Here is a 19,748-nt window from a genome sequence, read left to right as displayed (position 1 = left end):
TGAGACGTACGCCATACCCTACTCCTACTTTTCAGCTTAGGAGTGTAGGTCAGAGTTCTGGATTTCAGTAGCCAGGCTAGTATAGTCAGTATGGTGGGAACCGACCACCGATGAATGCGAATGCTAGGCCCATGAATGCTATTCCTAGGCCTTTGGTTCAGAAGCCTCCAGTTGCACCTATTCCTGTTGGACCTAGTAACCCTGTTTGCTTCTACTGTAAGAAGACTGGTCACTTTGCGCGTGCTTGTCCTAAGAGGCCAGTTCAACAGCCAGCTCCTATAGTGAAGAGTATTCCTACCCCTCCTTTTGGTAGAGTATTTAGTATATATGGTACTGAACAGGATGCGAATCATGAAGTGGTTACATGTACTTTAATTGTTGCTTCTATTCCTACATTTGTCTTATTTGATATGGGTGCTTCCATTCGTTCATATTATTTGCATTCATTCAGAAGACTGACTTAGCACCTAAGAATTTATCTAGTCGTTTATTGATTTTTACACCTACTGGACCTGTTGTGAAACTAGATAAAGGGTTAGTTAAGTATCCTGTTTTGCTTGGTGAGAAGAATTTGGAAGCCAATTTGGTACTTCTGGATATGAAGGATTTTGATATCATTTTGGGTATTGATTGGTTGACTACCCATAATGCTGTAATTCTTTGTTCTTCAAAGAGAATTCAATTTCAGATTAGTGGAAGTTCAATTTTTGAATTCCAAGGCGAGAAAGGAAGAATTGGTAACAAGACCTTGTCCGCACTGATGCAAGTCTATGTATTAGTAGAAGGGGTGCCATCTAAAGGAAAGGTTAAGGAAGGAAAGAAAATAGAAGAAGTCAGAATTGTATGTGACTTCGTTGATGTCTTTCCGGAGGATCTGTCAGGAGTGCCACCTGATAGAGAAGTAGAATTTTCAATTGATCTAATCCCTGGAGCTGCCCCGGTATCTAAGGCTGCATATAGAATGGCTCCTACCGAGTTGGAAGAGTTGCAAAAACAGTTGAAAGAACTCTTAGATAAAAGTTTTATACAGCCTAGTGTATCACCTTGGGGAGCCCCGGTCTTGTTTGTCAAGAAGAAAGATGGTAGTATGCGTCTGTGCATTGATTACCGTGAGTTGAACAAGCTGACCATCAAGAATAGATACCCGCTGCCCAGAATTGAAGACCTCTTTGATCAGTTGAAGGGTGCAGCAATGTTCTCGAAGATTGATTAGAGGTTTGGATATCACCAATTGAAAGTGAAGTCAAGTGATATTTTCAAGACGACATTTAGAACAAGGTATGGGCATTATGAATTTTGAGTCATGCCTTTCGGTTTGACTATGTGTTCATGAACCTCATGAATCGAGTATTTCATGATGTGCTTGATAAATTTGTGATAGTTTTCCTCGATGACATCTTGATTTACTTGAAAAATGAAGAAGAGCATGCAAGGGATCTAGATTTCAATTTGCAAAGACTGCGAGCAAAAGAAGCTTTATGCTAAGTTTAGCAAGTGTGATTTCTGACTCAAGAGAGTAGTATTCCTCGGCCATGTGGTTTCAGCTGAAGGAATTTGTGTTGACCCCGAAAAGGTACAAGCAGTTGCCGATTGGGAAAGACCGAAGACTGTGACAGAAATAAGAGTTTCCTTGGTTTGGTAGGGTACTACAGAAGGCTTATCGAGAGCTTTTCTAGGTTGGCTGCTCCCATGACTAAGCTGACTAGAAAGGAAGAGAAATTTGTTTGGTCTGGCACATGTGAGAAGAATTTCCAAGAATTGAAGGATAGATTGACAAGTGCCCCGGTTTTGACTATACCTGATAGTTCCGGCGGTTTGACAGTCTACACCAACGCGTCGAAGATTGGTTTGGGTTGCGTGTTGATCCAACATGGTAAGGTCGTAGCCTATGCTTCTCTGCAATTAAAAGATTATGAGCGGAATTACCCCACTCACGATTTAGAGCTTGCCGATGTTGTCTTCACTTTGAAAATTTGGAGACATTACCTCTATGGTGAGAAATTTCTATTTTCACGGATCATAAAAGTTTGAAATACTTCTTTACCCAAAAGGAGTTAAATATGAGACAAAGAAGATGGTTGGAATTGGTCTCTGATTATGACTGTGACATTCAGTATCACCCTGGTAAGGCGAATGTGGTTGCTGATGCTCTTAGTAGGAAAAGTCAAAAGAAAGTACTGGACTTGAATGCTCTGAGTCAACCTCTGTTGTCTTCAATTGCAAGTTTTGATTTGGAAGTGATCCTTGAAGGTTCAGATTTTGTTCTTTCTGCCATGACAGCAAGATCCCCCCTTAGAGACAAAATTGTTTCTCTGCAAGGTTCTGAGAAGATTTCTTCGAATCCTGATTCAGACCCTTACTTTGGTATATCTATAGAGGTAGACTTTGTGTGCCAGCTAATGAAGAAATCAACAAAGATATATTGAATGATGCACACCAGTCGATCTTTACAGTACACCCTGGAAGCACCAAGATGTATAAGGACTTAAGAGAACATTTTTGGTGGATTGGTTTGAAGGCTGATGTAGATGATTTTGTTGCCAAGTGCGAGACTTGCCAGCATGTGAAAGCCGTTCATCAACCCCCATCTGGATTACTTCAGCCTCTTCCTATTCCTGGTTGGAAGTGGGAAGATATCTCTATGGACTTCGTGACTAGCCTACCCCGGACAAGCAAAGGTAATGACACTGTATGGGTAATTGTCGATAAGTTGACCAAATCAGCCCATTTCATTCCTATGAAGATCACTCGTACTTTGAATAAGCTAGCTCGGCTTTATGTGGATAATGTAGTTCATCTGCACGGTGTGCCAGTGAGTATTGTTTCTAATCGTGATCCTAGGTTCACCTCAAGGTTTTGGAACAGTTTGCAAAAGGCCTTGGGAACCGAATTAAACTTGAGTACAGCTCATCATCCACATTCTGATGGACAATCTGAGCGGACAATTCAAACCTTGGAAGATATGCTTAGATCTTGTGTAGTGGATATGGGTGGAAATTGGGATGAACACTTAGCTTTGGTTGAGTTTGCCTATAACAACAGTTATCAACCAACAATAGGCATGGCTCCATTCAAGGCTTTGTATGGTAACACTTGTAGGACACCTTTGTATTGGACTGAGATTGGTGAAAGAAAAGTCTTAGGTCCGGAAATGATTGAAGCTACAAGCGCAATGGTCGACATGATTAGAGAAAGGATTAAGTCTGCTCAATCAAGACAGAAATCCTATGCTGATAAGAGAATGACCGATTTGGAATTTCAAATTGGAGAGAAAGTTTTCTTGAAAGTTTCACCTATGAAGGGTGTGATGAGATTCAATGTCAAAGGAATGCTTAGCCCTCGTTACATTGGACCCTTCAAGATTCTGGAAAAGGTTAGACCTGTTGTGTATCGTTTGGCTTTGCCTCCATCTCTTGCTGCAGTGCATAATGTGTTTCATGTTTCGATGCTTCGGGAATACATAGAGAATCCGAAACACATACTACAGCAAGCGCCCGAAGGACTTAGTGCTGATCTTACCTATGATGAAGAGCCAGCTGAAGTCTTAGATAAAAAGGACAAGCAACTACGGAATCGTACCATCCCTTTGGTGAAGATTCGGTGGAAGAACCATACCCTCGAAGAAGCTTCTTGGGAGAAGGAAGAATATATGAAAGAGAAATTTCCTCACCTTTTTGGAAGTTCAGGTACGCTTTCAATTTCGAGGACGAAATTTCTTTTAAGGGGGGGAGAATGTGAAACCCAACCCTAACCTTGGCTCGGAAACCCTGTTGTATGTAGGTCCGATGACCCGGAGTAAAGGAAGAAGTCAACTGTGGGCCATCTCGGTGGAAGATATGAAGTTTGACTCTGAACCCATGGATGTTGATGTTGGTGTTCCAATTATGGAAACTTGCTTTGAACTAAAAAGGAAACTGCACCTGACTGAAGATGAGATTAGTTGAAGGACTTGGAGTATTATCTGACTTGGTTCGAAGGCATTTCTACACCCTAGGTATGTCACTTGTTGTGTGTGTAAAAGCTCTTTAGGTTTGGTGTTCATTTGATCCTCCAATTCCCTGTTTGGGCCTTGCTGACCTGATTGGTCGATTGATTGGTCGACTGGCCCAGTCGACCAACAGTGTGTTAAGTCCGAGAAAATCCAATTTTAGGGTTTTTCACTTTCTATTTAAGCACACTTTGTGTTTCTTAGTATCCTCTGCCTCCAAAACACTTAGAGAACATGGGAAGACTCGTTCGAAACTCTCTTCGGTGATTCTGCAAGTTACAAAAGATAATGTGTCTAATTAGAAGATGATCATGCACTTGTCCAATTAGATTACAATGTCTTCGGCCCCACTAGATCTATAAAACTTGCGCATAATAGACTTGGTATTAGAGCAAATGTTTAGGATTCTACAGATTGTGACCTGTTGGTATAGGATTATTGGGAAATGCCATGTCAACAGTGCCATATCAGCCTTCATTAGTTTTGATGATAAAAAAATATGGATTACTAATGGCTATATTGAGTTGTGTATGTCTAGTTCAATATGAGAGCAAGTGGACCAAATCCAATTCAATGTCAAATGCCCAAACCCAAGTCAAGCTCAAGACCAAGCCAAGATGGACATAAATTCTAAGTCAAGATGAGCATGAAGAATGGAGTACAAGGAGATTCAAGAATGTCAACTCAAGCTCAAGCAAGAAAACTTAATAAATTAAGACCTAAGACACCTCCATGCATGCATAAATGTATTTTCACTCATTTGCGTCAAAACCTTATGCATCATGTTATTAGATTGACCTAGGACATGTTTGCAGAGTGTATGAGGACATAGGGTTAATTAGAAGAACTTAAATCCCCTGAAATCCCATATTGTGCCATTAGGTTGCCAACAGACATCCGTCTGATCACAGAAGCTCAAACAAATTTTCCGACTTAGCAGATGGAGATCCGTCTAACCAGAAGGTGCTCCGTTTGGCCCAAGATAGACATCCGTCTAGTTATAGAAGCTTAGAAAAAAATTTCATCTAAGCAGATGACGATCCTTCTGAGCTCCTACGATTTCTTTTAACGGCTATATTTTAATCAGACGCAATCTGTCTAATTAGAAGGCGATTTGTTTGGACTAAAAATTTAGTATTATTTTTATTTGTTGGGGGTTGAGCTAAGGCATTTCAAGGCCATCTATATAAGCCCAACTCAACCCATTTGAGAGTAAGAACATTGCCAATTGATCATCTACTCCCCAAATACTCTCAAGCTCTCAAATTACAAAATTCAATTGTATTTGTCTCTCACTCTTACTCTGTCACATCCACCCAGCCGGTACCCTATGTGTGTGTGATCCACAGCCTCGGATATCAGTATCGAGGAAACCAACCTCCCACATTTACAATAACATAATCAAGAACAAGACTAAATCAATGTTACATTATATTAACAGAGAGATCAAGATAAGATTCAAAGAATAACAATATAATCCAAGTGCGGAAAATGATACCAATATAATAAATAAAAAGTAGAGTGCCGCGGAAAATCACTCCACAATACAAAGCGGAAATGTAGCTCGAAAGTCAAAAGAAAGATTACAACCGATTCCAAAATAAATGGAATAGAAAAGAAGTAATCAAAACTAAACTAAGGTCTCTTCTAGCTTATAAAGTTAACTTCTAAAAGTAAAAGTCTCAGAATCTAGATAACGTGTAACTAGCACATGGGTACGACTAATCCTAACGCGATACGTCTTCACCCGAGAATTCTTCACTTCCGTAATCACTGTAGCCAACACCTTGGGAGCAGTATGCGTCATCCGCTTGTACTTCATAGTACTTGCCTTCATAGTGGTCAGTACCTGCAGGATAGTTTAACAAAGATATTTGCAAAAAGGAGTGAGTTCAAAGAACTTAGCAAGGCAGTTCAATTCATAACAACGTTGTAAACATGATACCATAACATAACAGATGCAATATGATATGAGACAGATATGCATGTGTGAATCTAACTCTATGTATATTGGTCTCTATTGGAAGACATGCTTTAAGTCATAGCACCATACATAGAGTTAGATTCATACATGCATTGTCTGTTTCAAATGATCTTTTGAACTCACTCCTTCTTGCATACCTTTGTTAGACTATCCTATAGGTACTGAAGACTATGAAGGCTAGTACTACTATGAAGCACAAGCTGATGATGCGTACTACTCCCAAGCTGGTGGCTACGGTGACTACGAAAGTGAAGAACTCATGGGTGAAGACGTATCGCATCAGGATTAGTCGCACTCATGTGCTAGTTACTCGTTATTTGGATTCTGAGACTTATACTTTTAGAAGTTGTATTTTTAAATTAGAAGAGACCTTAGTTTAGTTTGATTACTTCTTTTCTTTCCTTTCTTTTGGGAATCTGTTGTAATATTTTCTTTTTAGTTTCGAGCTACATTTCGCTGTGTTATGTGGAGTGATTTTCCACACTCTACATGTGATTATTCTATTTGATTATTATACTGGTATCATTCTTTCTGCACTCTAATTATATTGTTATTCTCTTCATCTTATCTTGATCTCTTTGTTTATATAGCGATAATTGATTATGCCTTGTTCGTGATTATGTTATTGTGAATGTGGGAGGATGATTTCCTCGAATACTAGATCTTCGGGGCTGTGGATCACACACTCAGGTATGCCAGGTAGGGTACCGGCTGGGTGGATGTGACAATTTCCTTGAACTGTGGGCTCTGATACTACTCTGCACATCCACCCAGCCGGTACCCTATCTGGCACACCTGAGTGTGTAATCCACAGCCCCGAAGATCCAGTATTCGAGGAAATCATCCTCCCACATTTACAATAATATAATCAAGAACAAGATTAAATCAAAGTTAACTATATTAATCAAAAGATCAAGAGAAGGTTCAAGAATACAATCAGAGTGTGGAAAATGATACCAATAGAATAAATCAAATGTAGAGTGTAGCAGAAAATATACTCTACAGTAGCAGCAAAAAAGTAGATAAAAAAGAAAGATTACAACCAGTTCCCAAAATGAAAGGGAAAACAAAACATAAGTAAATATTCATTCATACAAGATTGAAATAATTGAATCACCTAAACAAGTACTATAGTAGTTGAGAAGCTACAAGAACAATATAATTATAAGAAAGCTACTAAATCAGTAGTATGATCAAGTAATCTAATTCTACCAAAAAAAAAAAAAAAAATCAAGTAATCTAATTAATTACAAGTAAACATGTATATTAGGTTATTAGGGATCAACCGTCCGTACCTTAAACAAATCTTCGAAAAATTCCAAAGAACAAATGAGGAGAGGTCCAAGACTAGCAAATAAACCCTAAACAAGCATATAACAATCATTAGGAATAAGCCCTAGAATATTAGAAGTCAAACGGATCAAATTGGATGAAGAAACAAGCTGTTGTCACTGTTGGCATATTGGTTGGTCGATTGGGTTAGTAGACCAATGGGGTTAAAAACCCTAATTTGGTCATAACTTCTTCGTTTGAAGTCCGATTGCTTCGAAATTCGAAGGGGATTTTCCCAAAAGCATACTAAGACTATCTATGAAGCTCAAAGCATCAAAACATGGTCAAAAAGTATAATCCTAATTTGACCATAGGATTAGGGTTTCATCGCATATAGTCCATGGGTCTCATGGAAAGATTAGGGATAATAAAGACCACCCTAGGTCAAGAAAAATAGAAATTTATAATCAAGAAAGATATTGGGGAGGATCCAATGAATTAAAGAGAATAAGGGTTCCCAATTTGGATACCCTCTCTTGAGGGTTACCCAAGGGTTTCCTCCCAAAATCAACCACTTTGGATTCCCAAGGTAAAAAGGGGAAACGAGAGCCTCCTAATAATCATGGGGATACAAGGAAAGGTTGTAACACTAGTGTGAGACCTTTCCCACAATCACCAAGATAGGTAGAAAAATAATGAGGGAGTAATTAAGATCTCAAGTAAGATCAATTTCAAAAACATCACTATATGGCTTCAAGAACTTCAAGAGCATAGAGTGAATTGGGGGATTCACTCTAGGGCTAATAGAATTAGTGAAGAGGCCATTACAGTAGTGTAATACCTTTCTCATAGTCAAGAGATCAGAAGAAGAAAAAAAAATCAATTACTGTGGAATGAGTTTCCACCTCATTTTACATTTTGATTTATTCTATTGATATAATTTTCTACACTCTGATTGTATTCTTGAACCTTTTTGGATATTTTAATTAATAAAGTTAATATTTGATTTAATCTTGTTCTTGATTATAATATTGTGAATGTGGGAGGATGATTTCCTCGAATACTGGATCTTCGGGACTGTGAATCACACACTCTGGTATTCTAGATAGGGTATCGGCTGGGTGGATGTGACAGAGTGGTATCAGAGCCACAGTTCAATGAAATCCTAACCACAAGAAACAATAATAGAACATTCCTGAGTTATAGATCCAAAAATGACTCAAGTATTCTTATAATGAATAATAGAGAACTTGGATTAGAAACCTGATAAATGAAGCATAATATACAAATTCAAATAATACACAATAATTGTGATTTAACAAATATCACCTAATGCATTAAAAGAAAGTGCATAATACACAATAACAAAGTGAAACAAAATGAACTTCAATTAACTTTTAGAAAGTTTTACAATGAGTTACACCTGATAATGCATAAAAGAAAATCCTAGTACAAACTATCTAGGAAACTATCTCTACTCTCTAAGAATCCTAACAACAACAACAACAACAACAACAATAAGCCTTTTCCCAACTAAATGGGGTCGGCTACATGGATTCTTGCTCTCCAATCGGTTCTGTTCAAGGCCATGCTAGATACAAGGCCTAAGCTATACATATCCTTTCTCACCACTTCTCCTAAGGTTATCTTTAGGTCTACCCCTAGCTCTTCTAGTTCCTTCAATATGGATTATATCACTTCTCCGAACAGGAGCATTTATAGGTCTCCGTTGAACGTGGTCGTGCCACCTCAAACGACTTTCTCTAAGCTTATCACTTATGGGAGCAACTCCCGGACCAACTCTAATATGATCGTTTCTTATCTTATCCATCCTAGTTTTGCCACTCATCCATCTTAGCATCCTCATTTCTGCTACACTGAGTTTATCTATATGATTCTTTTAACAGCCCAACACTCTGCACTGTACATCATAGCTGGTCGGACAACAGTCCTATAAAATTTTCCTTTAAGCTTTAATGGAATACGCCGATCACATAAGATCCCGGATGCACCTCTCCACTTCATCCACCCTATTTTAATTCTTTGGGGAACCTCATCTTCTAAATCACCTCTTTTACTTATGATTGAACCTAGGTACCTAAAACAATCACTCTGAGGAATCTCTTTATCGTCAAGTATCACCACTTCATCATCTGCCCGATCATGACTAAAGTTACAAACTAGATATTCTGTCTTCGATCTACTAAGTTTAAAGCCTTTTGATTCCAAAGCTACTCTCCATGATTCTAATTTGGTATTAATCCCCACTTGGGTCTCATCAATCAACACAATATCATCCGCAAAAAGCATACACCAGGGGACCTCATCTTGAATGTCTTTGGTTAATTCATCCATTACCAGTGCAAATAGATATGGGCTTAAAGTTGACCCTTGATGTAGCCCAACTGTTATCGGGAATTCATTACTTTGTCCCCCCACTGTTTTAACACTAGTCACCGAACCATCATACATATCCTTAACTATATCTACATATTTACTTGCAACACTTCTTTTCTCTAGTACTTGCCAAATTAACGCTCTAGGGACTCTATCATAAGCTTTTTCTAGGTCAATAAATACCATATGAAGGTCTTTCCTACATTCTCTATACCTTTCCATAAGTCTCCTAATTAAGTAAATAGCCTCCGTTGTAGATCTTCCCGGCATAAACCCAAATTGGTTCTCCGTAACTGTAGTTAAGTGTCTCAACCGGGTTTCAATTATTCTCTCCCATAATTTCATCGTATGGCTCATCAATTTAATGCCTCTATAGTTATTACAACTTTGAATATTTCCTTTATTTTTGTAAATTGGAACCACAACACTTCTCCTCCAATCATCTGGCATTTTCCCTGTGCTCATAATCTTATTAAACAACTTAGTCAACCAAACTAGTCCATGGGTTCCTAAGCTCTTCCATACTTCAATTGGGATTTCATCAAGACCTTGTGTCTTGCCGAGTTTCATCCTCCTTAAAGCTTCTTTTACTTCGGACATCGAAATTCTACGTATATAAGTTCGGACACCAATGCCTTGGTGAAAAGTGTAATCGTCCGAAACATAAGTGCTTGAAGAATGCTCATTTAGTAAACTAGAGAAATAGGTTTCCCATCTTTTCTTAATATCCTCCTCACAAACTAATACTTTACCATCTCCATTTTTAATACATCTAACATGGTCAAGATCTCTACTCTTCCTATCCCTCATCTTAGCTATCTTATAAATAGATTTTTCCCCTTCCTTTGTGCCCAACTTATTGTATAACTCTTCATACTTCCTTTCCCCCCGCAATTTTCTTAGCTTCATTTCTATCTAACCTATACCTTTGAAGATCCTCAACATCCTTAGTTCTTTGCCATGTCTTAAAACTAGCTTTTTTATTCCTAATGGCAGCTTGAACCTCACTATCCCACCACCACGTCTCTCTATAAGAATGGATCTTTCCTTTTGATTCACCTAGAACATCTTTAGCCACTTTCTTAATACACATAGTCCTCTCATTCCACATTGCATTGGTATCCCCTTTAAAATCCCATTTTCCTTGTTTGACTACTTCATTAACGAAGGATTTAGAGTACTCTCCTTTCAAATTCCACCATCTTATTCTGGGATAGTTTACCTTGGACCTTTTATGTGTTCGTGGGACTAAGCACATATCCAAGACCACAAGTCTATGTTGTGCAGTTAAGCTTTCCCCCGGTATCACCTTGTAATCCTTGCACAACAATCTATCAGTCCTTCTAGTTAGGAAGAAATCTATTTGGCTTCTATGCTGTCCACTTTTGAAAGTAATTAAATGCTCTTCTCTCTTTTTGAAGTAAGTATTTATAATAGATAGATCAAAAGCAGTAGCAAAATCCAAAATTGAAATCCCCTCGTCATTCCTTTCTCCAAAACCATAACCTCCGTGAACACTCTCATATCCTCTTTGATCTTTTCCAATATGTCCATTTAAATCACCTCCTATGATAATCTTTTCTCCTTGACGAATTCCTTGCAGTAATCCACCCATATTTTCCCAAAATTCTTGCTTTAGACTTTCATCTAGTCCTACTTGAGGTGCATATGCACAAATTATATTTACGAACTCTTTCTCCATTACAAGCTTGATAGCAATAATCCTATCACCCACTCTTTTAACATCCACCACACCATTTTTTAAATCTTTATCCACTATTATACCCACTCCATTTTTATTTGTTTTATCCCCAATATACCAAAGTTTAAAGTCATCCAACTCTTTGGCTTTTTTACCCCTCCATCTAGTCTCTTGAATGCAAGCTACATTAATCCTTCTTCTCCTCATAACATCTATCAATTCTAAGCTCTTACCAGTTAGAGATCCTATGTTCCAAGATGCCAATCTAATCCTACGCTTATGGACTAGCTTCTTTACCCGTACTCGTCCACGGCGCGGGAACCCTTGCCTACTTATCACCGCATCCGGGCGCCGATGCGACGCGTCGCTTACAGGGGATGCCCTAGCTAACCCTTGCCCACTTATCACTACACCCGGGCCATAGTGTAGCGCGTCGCTTCTTTTGTCGGGGAACGCCCTAGCATAGCTTTTATCATATAAGGTCGAATCCATGAAAAAAGGTTTGGCTAGATTTTTTCCGGTGCCGGCTGCCGACCTGATGCACCAACCCTCCTCCTTTACCCGGGCTTAGGACTGGCAACAAAACATTGGCGGAGTTTCTCTGAGAATCCTAACATCCTCTAAAATCTGTGTCAACTGAGACTGCATCTGTTCCCACCTCGACTATATCTGCACCTGCCTGACTTCCATCCTCTCCAAAATGAAAGTCATGGAAAGCATCTGAGCATACATGGTGTCTCAGAAGCTACATGTGAAGGGCCTCCAACCTCGAAATGAGATGGTACAGGAATCTCATGATGCTCTGGATCAGCCTCATGCATCTCAGTTTCATCCCCTGCCTGTTCATCAGAATCTGGACCAGCATCACCCTCATCCGTTCGAACCTCATCATCATCCTCATCCTCTGGACCTAGAGATCTCTCTGTCTGGGTAAGTTGCATCTGACGAATAGTCCTAGTCCCAATAGCATAACCCAAGTCTCCAGTAACCTCATCAGTATCCCTTAGCCTCACCTCGAAGTATCGGAAGACTAGTGTCAGAAGCTATCCGAAACAAAGGTTCCGCTTGCTAGGATGCTTTACTATGTCTAGCATGGTGTGCTGAATGATGTAAGATAAGTCAATCTCAAAACCCATGCAGATGCAGTAGATCACTAAGGCCTCCATCACTATGACTCGATGGTGATGTCCGGCTTTAGGCATGATATTTCGGCCCACAATGTGACCGATAACCCAAGCCGAATCTGTCATCTGACCATTGTTCCATGGACAATAGCACTGATCATCGTCCCACAGAGTAGCACAAATCTCGTGAAGCTCATAGGGCAATAAGTAGATGTCCACCTCAACACCAGTAGGTATCCAGTTGCACTCATGTGGATAATACGGTACTTGTAGGATCTCAGCTAATGTCCTAGTGGAAAACCTGATCCGTGTCTCCCGGAACCTGCTCTGAAGAATCAGTCTAAAAGCGCCGCCCTGACCTCTAGCCTCCTTGACAGAAGTAAGGTTGCTGAAAAACAACCTCACTAGCTCAGGGTATACTGGAAGATCCTCAGCAAAAAGATGCGTCCATTGCATGACATTGAGCCTTTGACATATCCGAAAAGTCCTAAGCTGTCGAAGATGGAGTATCCGTCCATACTCTATGTGACAATACTCAAAGTAGACCTCGAAGAGAAACTCCGCCTGTGGCGTATCGAATCGATCAAACTGAATAACCTCTGCCCATGGCTGAGCAGGCACTCGACCCCTGCCTCTCCTCGCACCTACTAGCACCCTCGTCCGCGTCATCGTGGCGGCATAATACTAATATCTGTTAAGAAGACAAAAAGAAGACTAATGTTAGTATATTTGCGAAAAATTCAGCAAAAAGGGCATTTTCGTAAATTTTCAATTTTCCGAAATTGCAATTTGAACATACTAGCATGTGCATAATGCTTAGATTAACACGTTAGGAAAGTTTGTTTGAGAAAAATCCACCAATTTCTTGGTCTAGAAGGCAAAATTCAGCAATAATAAAAGAGGGGATTTTGCAAACTAGGTCAAAAATGGATTTTGAAATTTTTGGAGTTTTCTCAATCAAAATACATGCACATAACCACCATATCATATCAAACATGTGGGAATTTATTTGGTGTCAAAATTCCTCATGGTTTGGAAGTAATCGAAGTTTTTCAAAAGAGGGATTTTCGGTTGTGTGAATAGTGAAAGTGAGCAAGAATTCAATAGAACTTGTTGTTAAGGCATGGAATACATGGAAAATTGTTGGAGCATGTTTCTAAACATCCCTAGGCATGATCCTAACCAAGAACAACAAGCAATACATAGTTTTTGTAAGAAACCTAAGTGAAAACTATGATATGAGAAAGTTGAATAGTAACCTACCGTGAGTTGATGATCAAACTTGATGGAGAATGGTTGTTGAAGCCTTTTGAAAGCTTTAGACACTTAGAAGCCCTAGCAAAACTTTTCTCCAGAGCCAAATCCCAAGTCTTAACACTTAAAATGAGTTTGGAGTGAAGAATATGACTTAAAACCCTGATTTTCGCGTGCTATAAGCCATTGGTCGACTAATTGGTCGATTGGCCAATCGACCAACCAAGGCAGAAAGCCCAAATACTGTTGGATTTTGGAATTTCTGATTTTTGAGCCTATGATTGACTGTTTCAAGGCTATATTGATCATTTTGAACCTAATTTGAGTTGTCCCAACTTTGGATTCAATTGGACATTAACGAAGCCTCAATTTCCGGTGTTTTTTATTCCTTTCGATTTTTGCAGAATGGTTAATTTGAGGAATCGCATTGTTGGTACGGGCAGTACTGAGAATGAAGACATACTGTGCGAAACCATACCTAATGGTAGCAATGATCAGCAAATTCCACTAACTAGTGAAACGCCTGCTGAACCACCTAGTGCTCCGCCGGTAAATAGTTTCCAGGATATTGCCAACATCATGAACAATATCATGCAGCAACAAGCTACGTAGTTTAATCAGATGATGACGGGTTTTATGTGTGAAATCCAGCCCTTTCCTAACCCTGACCCTGACCCGGATCCATTGGTGTTTGTAGGTCCGAAGACCCGGAGTAGTGGAAGAAGAGACTTGTGGGCCCTCATAGTCGAAGATTCGATGTATGACTCAGAGCCTATGGATATTGACAGTGATGCCCCTTACTTGGATACACTGTCAGTGTTCAGTGAGAAACTGCACTTAGAAGGGGGAAAGCGTAGTTGAAGTACGTGATGTACTTCCGATGTCATTTCAAAGGTATTTATCTATTCTAGACTTGTTGATTGACTTGTAGGAGAAAACCCAACTCAATTTGGATCAGTCTAGCCTTCCATTTCCTGACTGAAGTTGTGAGGGTATCGAAGAGGACTATGCTGCACACCAGGATTAGCCCAACACTAGTGTTGGAGCAGCTATATTGGTCTTCGGATATTTACACTTATGAGGATGTGTTTTATGTGACCGAAGAAACATTTGTTTGATGTTACATTTGGATTCTCCTTTAAAACCAGATCTGTAATTTAACTTTCTTTGATATACTCATTAGATGTGATGTGTAACTTAACTTGAATTAGCTACTTTCCGCTGCCATGTGAGGAAGTGACTTCTGATCACACACTCTGTCTCACTCTCCATTTTAATTATATCTATACACTTGGTATCACTTTTATTCCACACTCTGATTATCTGCTCTATCTTATTCATGATTCTTTATTACATGCTTAAACCGTGATTATTATCGTTCATGATTGTGTTATCACGTATGTGGGAGGCATGGTCGCTCGATACTTGATCTTCGGGACTGTGGATCACATACCCAGGTATGCCCGATGGGGTACTGGTTGGGTGGACATGACAGAGTGGTATCAGAGCCCAAGTTCAAGTGAAACCCCAACCACAGAAACGATAACGGAACAATTCCCGAGTCCTAGATCCAGAAGTGACTCCTGTATTCTTAGAGTGAATAATAGATAACTCGGACTAGAAACTTAATTAATGAAGCATAAGTGATTGTTGGATAATACACAATAATTATAATTTAACAAACACCACTTAATGAAATAAAAAGAATCTGGATAATGCACCATAACAAAGTGAAACAAAGGCGAATTTCATTAACTTAAGAAAGTTTTACATCGAGTTACATATGAAAAGCATAACTGAAATCCTTATACAATAAGTCTATCTAGGAGACCGCCTCTAATCTCTAACTGCCTAGACATCCTCGGAAATCTGAGTGAGCTAAGACTGCATAAGCCCTGGCTGGACTCTATCTATGCATGTCTCCCCTCCAACTTCTCGTACATCTGTGTGAGCCTCGCGTCCATCCTCTCATACAACTGTGTCTGTCTCGACTCTATCCTCTCATACGCCTACTCCTGCCTGACCTCCATCCTCTCTAGCATGGAAGTCATGGAAAGCATCCGTGCATGCAAGTCCGGTGTCTCTGGAACGGCATGCGATGGGCCCCCTACCTCGAAGTGTGGTGCAGGAATCTCCTGATCATCCTGACCAGCATCACGCATCCCTGTATCCTCCTCATCATGATCATCAAAATCTACAGCCTCCTGACCCTCACCTACTGGTGCCATCTCATCCTCGTCCTCAGACCCAGTCTCATCCCCTGGACTCGAAGATCTCTCGGCATGATCTAATTGCGTCTGTGCAATAGACCTTGCATCGATGGAAAATCCCATGCCTTGAGTAGCCCTCTCCCTATCGTCTAACTCCATTACAAAGTACCTAAATATACATGTCAATAAGCGTCCAAAACATAGATTCCTAGTACTCAGGTGCTCAACAATCTCGATCATGACATTCTGTACAATATATGCCAAATCAATCTCAAACTCCAAATAAATCCAATAGATGAGCAAAGCATCCATCACAGTGACCACGTGGTGATGTCCTGCTCTCGGTATGATGTTCCTTCCTACTATCCGTCCAATGACTCTAGCCGATGGAATCATATCACCACTGATCCTAGGACGATAGCACCGTCGATCATCCCATAATGTAGAACAAATCTCATGCAACTCGTATGGGAGTAAGTGTCTGCTGAACTCCTCACCTCTTGATATCCACACACATTCATGTGGGTAATGAGGTACCTCGAGTATCTGACCTGACTCGCTACCACCAACTCTAACTGACCACCCTGACCCTCCTCGAATGACGTCAGATTGCTGTAAAACAGTCGAACTAACTCTGGATACACCAAAAGATCCTTCATGAATAGGTGTGTCCATCTCATCGTACCAAATCTCTGTCTAACACGAAAAGTCCTCAACTCTGGTATCTACAATACTCGTCTGTACTCTATACAGCAATGCCCGAAGTATACCTCGTAAAGATATTCGGCCAATGGAGTAACGAAGCGGTATCGATCTATCACCTCTGCTCGTGGCTGCAAAGGTACCTGACCACCACCTCTCCTGGCCCCAACCAATCTACCTCGACCACGACCACCTCGTCCTTGTCCCTCCATGATATCTATACCTATAGAAAAAGATCAACAAGTCAATGCTAGAAAATTATCAAGAGATTAGACAAGAAGGGCATTTTTGTAAATTTCAGAAATTTTCAATTTTGGGTAAAATTCAATTTGAACATACTAGCATGTGTATATTACCTTGAATAACATGCTTATGAAGTTGAATTGAAGAAAACCCAACGAAATCACGGCCTAAAGCGAAAAATTCAGCAAGCTAGAATTGGAATTTTGGCTTCTTAGGTCAAAATTGGGGATTTTTGGAAACATAGAAATTGGTTGAAACGAATTGCTTGGGTACATCTTGCATATCATTCCTAGCATGTGATAACTGATTTCATGTAAAAATTCAAAGCAGTTTGGAAGTAATCGAATTTTTTCTAAATTTGGGAATTTAGGCGGCGTTAGCGTTAACAAGTTGGTGTTTTTGTATGGAAACTATGGGATATGTTACTAAACATGCATGAACATGTTTCTAACCTAAAACAACAAGTTAAACATGGTATTTTAAGAAATCTAAGTGAAGAAACCAACTTGAGAAGATGATGAATAGTGTTTACCTTGCTTTGATGTGCAATGTATGTTATCTTGATGTTGTTGAAGCTTGAAAACACTTGGATCCTCTTTGGAAACACTTGTAAGAATGTTCTCCAGAGCCCTTCCACAAGAGAAATGAGTTAGAATGAAGTTTGGAGTGAAAAATGAAGTTAAAAGCTAAATTTTCGCATGCTATTGAGCTTGGTCGACTGACCAGTCGACCAGAGGAACACAGAATGTGAAAATTGGTTTTTTGATGAAAATTTTTGCATTTTGACTAAAGTTTGATTGTTTGCTTATTTTATTAATGCCTCTATGTATGATTTAAGCATTCTAATCATATGGTCAAGTGGTTATTGATGGATTTTCGATTTTAGATGTTGTTATCTCTAGTTTTGCAGAATGGTTCTTTTGAGAAATCGTCTTGTCGGTTCCATTAGTACCAGCAATGAAAAAACACCTGCTGGGGGATCTGACCAACAGACCCAAGAGGATAGCCATACCACTAATGGCATCCCCAATGCCACTGAAATTAGAAGCGTCATGGACATTGCTAGCATCATGACTAATATGATGCAGCAACAGCAGGCCCAGTTCAACCAGATGATGGATGGCTTTGTGTCGGGAAGAGAACCGCACTGGCGGGCATGGTAACCCAGGTGTGGCAACCCCATATGTGGAGAGGTTCGCTGGAACCCCGCATACCAGGTTGATGGAGAGTTTCTTAAAACTGCAAGTGCCATCTTTTACTGGTGTATCAAAGGATGCTCTGCTCCCTAACAAATGGCTAAGAGAGCTAGAGAAGGCCTTTCGGCACTTACAGTGTACTGATGCCCAAAAAGTACTCTTCGCCAAGCAGAAGCTTCAGCAGGAAGCGGATGCATGGTGGACTTCATCTCGCCCTGTTCTCAAAGCCCTAAATGCTGGTGTTGTCTCATGGGAAGTATTTAAAGAAGGTTTCTGTAAGAACTACTTTCCTGAGGCAGTGAAGGATGCCAAAGAAGCAAAGTTCATGGCATTAGCTCAAGGTTCCTTGTCAGTGTTGGACTACCAACAGAAGTTTGAAGAGTTATTCTTTTTCGTCCTTGATTCGATAAAGCCTGACAATGCAAAAGCAAAGAAATTCTTCAAAGGACTGCAGCCATCTATAAAGACACATCTGATCATCCTCCTTCTTGAGAGCTATGCTCAGGTAGTTCAGAATGCTAAGAAGTTGGAAGAAGCTGAAAGAGAAAGTGCGCGTGTCCAAAGGCCTTGCCAGCCAAGGAGCCCTGGTTATGTTGACCGCTCCAATCGTCGTTTTGTGAGACCTACTCCGTACCCCAATCCTACTTTTCAGCCAAGGAGTGCTGGACAGAGTTCAGGTGTTAGACCAGCGGGCCAGCATAGCCATCTTGGGGGAGTTAGAGCTGTGGGAGCTGTCTATCCTTCTCGGCCTGGGATTACTAGTCCTAGACCTGCTTTTCAAAGACCTCCCATTGTAGTGACTCCAGTTGGACAGAAGGATTCTACTTGTTTATTTTGCAAGCAGACTGGACATTTTGCTCGCTTTTGTCCGAAGAAGCCTGCCCAACCTTATGCTCCTGTCGTGAAAAGTTTCCCTGTTCCTGCCCCTACCCCTCCCTCTGGTAGAGTATTTAGCATATCTGGTGTTGAACAGGACCCTTGTCATGAAGTCGTCATAGGTACATTGTTAGTTGCTTCTTTTCCAGCATTTGTTTTGTTTGATATGGGTGCATCTCATTCATTCATCTCATCTACATTTTCTATGAAGACTAACCTAACACCCAGGTGTTTATCTAGTTGTTTGTCGATTAGTACCCCTGTTGGGTCTGTTGTAAAGCTAGATAGAGTGTTAGAAGAATGTCCTGTGTTAGTTTGTGGAAAGAATTTGAAGGCGAACTTGGTGTTATTTGATATGAAGGATTTTGATGTAATCTTGGGAATTGACTGGCTGACATCTCACAATGCTGTGATCTTGTGTTCTTCGAAGAGAAATCAGTTTCAAGTTAGTGGGAATTCAGTTTTTGAGTTCCAAGGTGAGAAGGGAAGGATTAGTAAGAAGACTTTGACCACATTGATGCAAGTCCGTGCATTGGTGGAAAATGCTTCACCTGGAAGCAAGATCAAGGAAGGAAAGAAGCTTGAAGATGTCAAGGTTGCCTGTGATTTTGTTGATGGGGAATAGATTTGGTAGGGAAATTACCAAAACCATCAGGGGGGAAGAGAATACCTGGCAGTGGCAGTGGACTACTTCACAAAATGGGTAAAGGCGGTACCCCTAGCAACTATCAATACCGAGCAAATGAAACGTTTCATCAAGCACAAGATATTACACAGATACGGAATTCCAAAGATCCTAG

Source organism: Hakea prostrata, chromosome 2 (genome assembly GCF_041222555.1).
Source record: "Hakea prostrata isolate BN-2017 chromosome 2, UWA_Hpros_2, whole genome shotgun sequence".
Lineage (NCBI taxonomy): Eukaryota > Viridiplantae > Streptophyta > Magnoliopsida > Proteales > Proteaceae > Hakea > Hakea prostrata.
Note: the sequence above shows the minus strand (reverse complement) of the source record.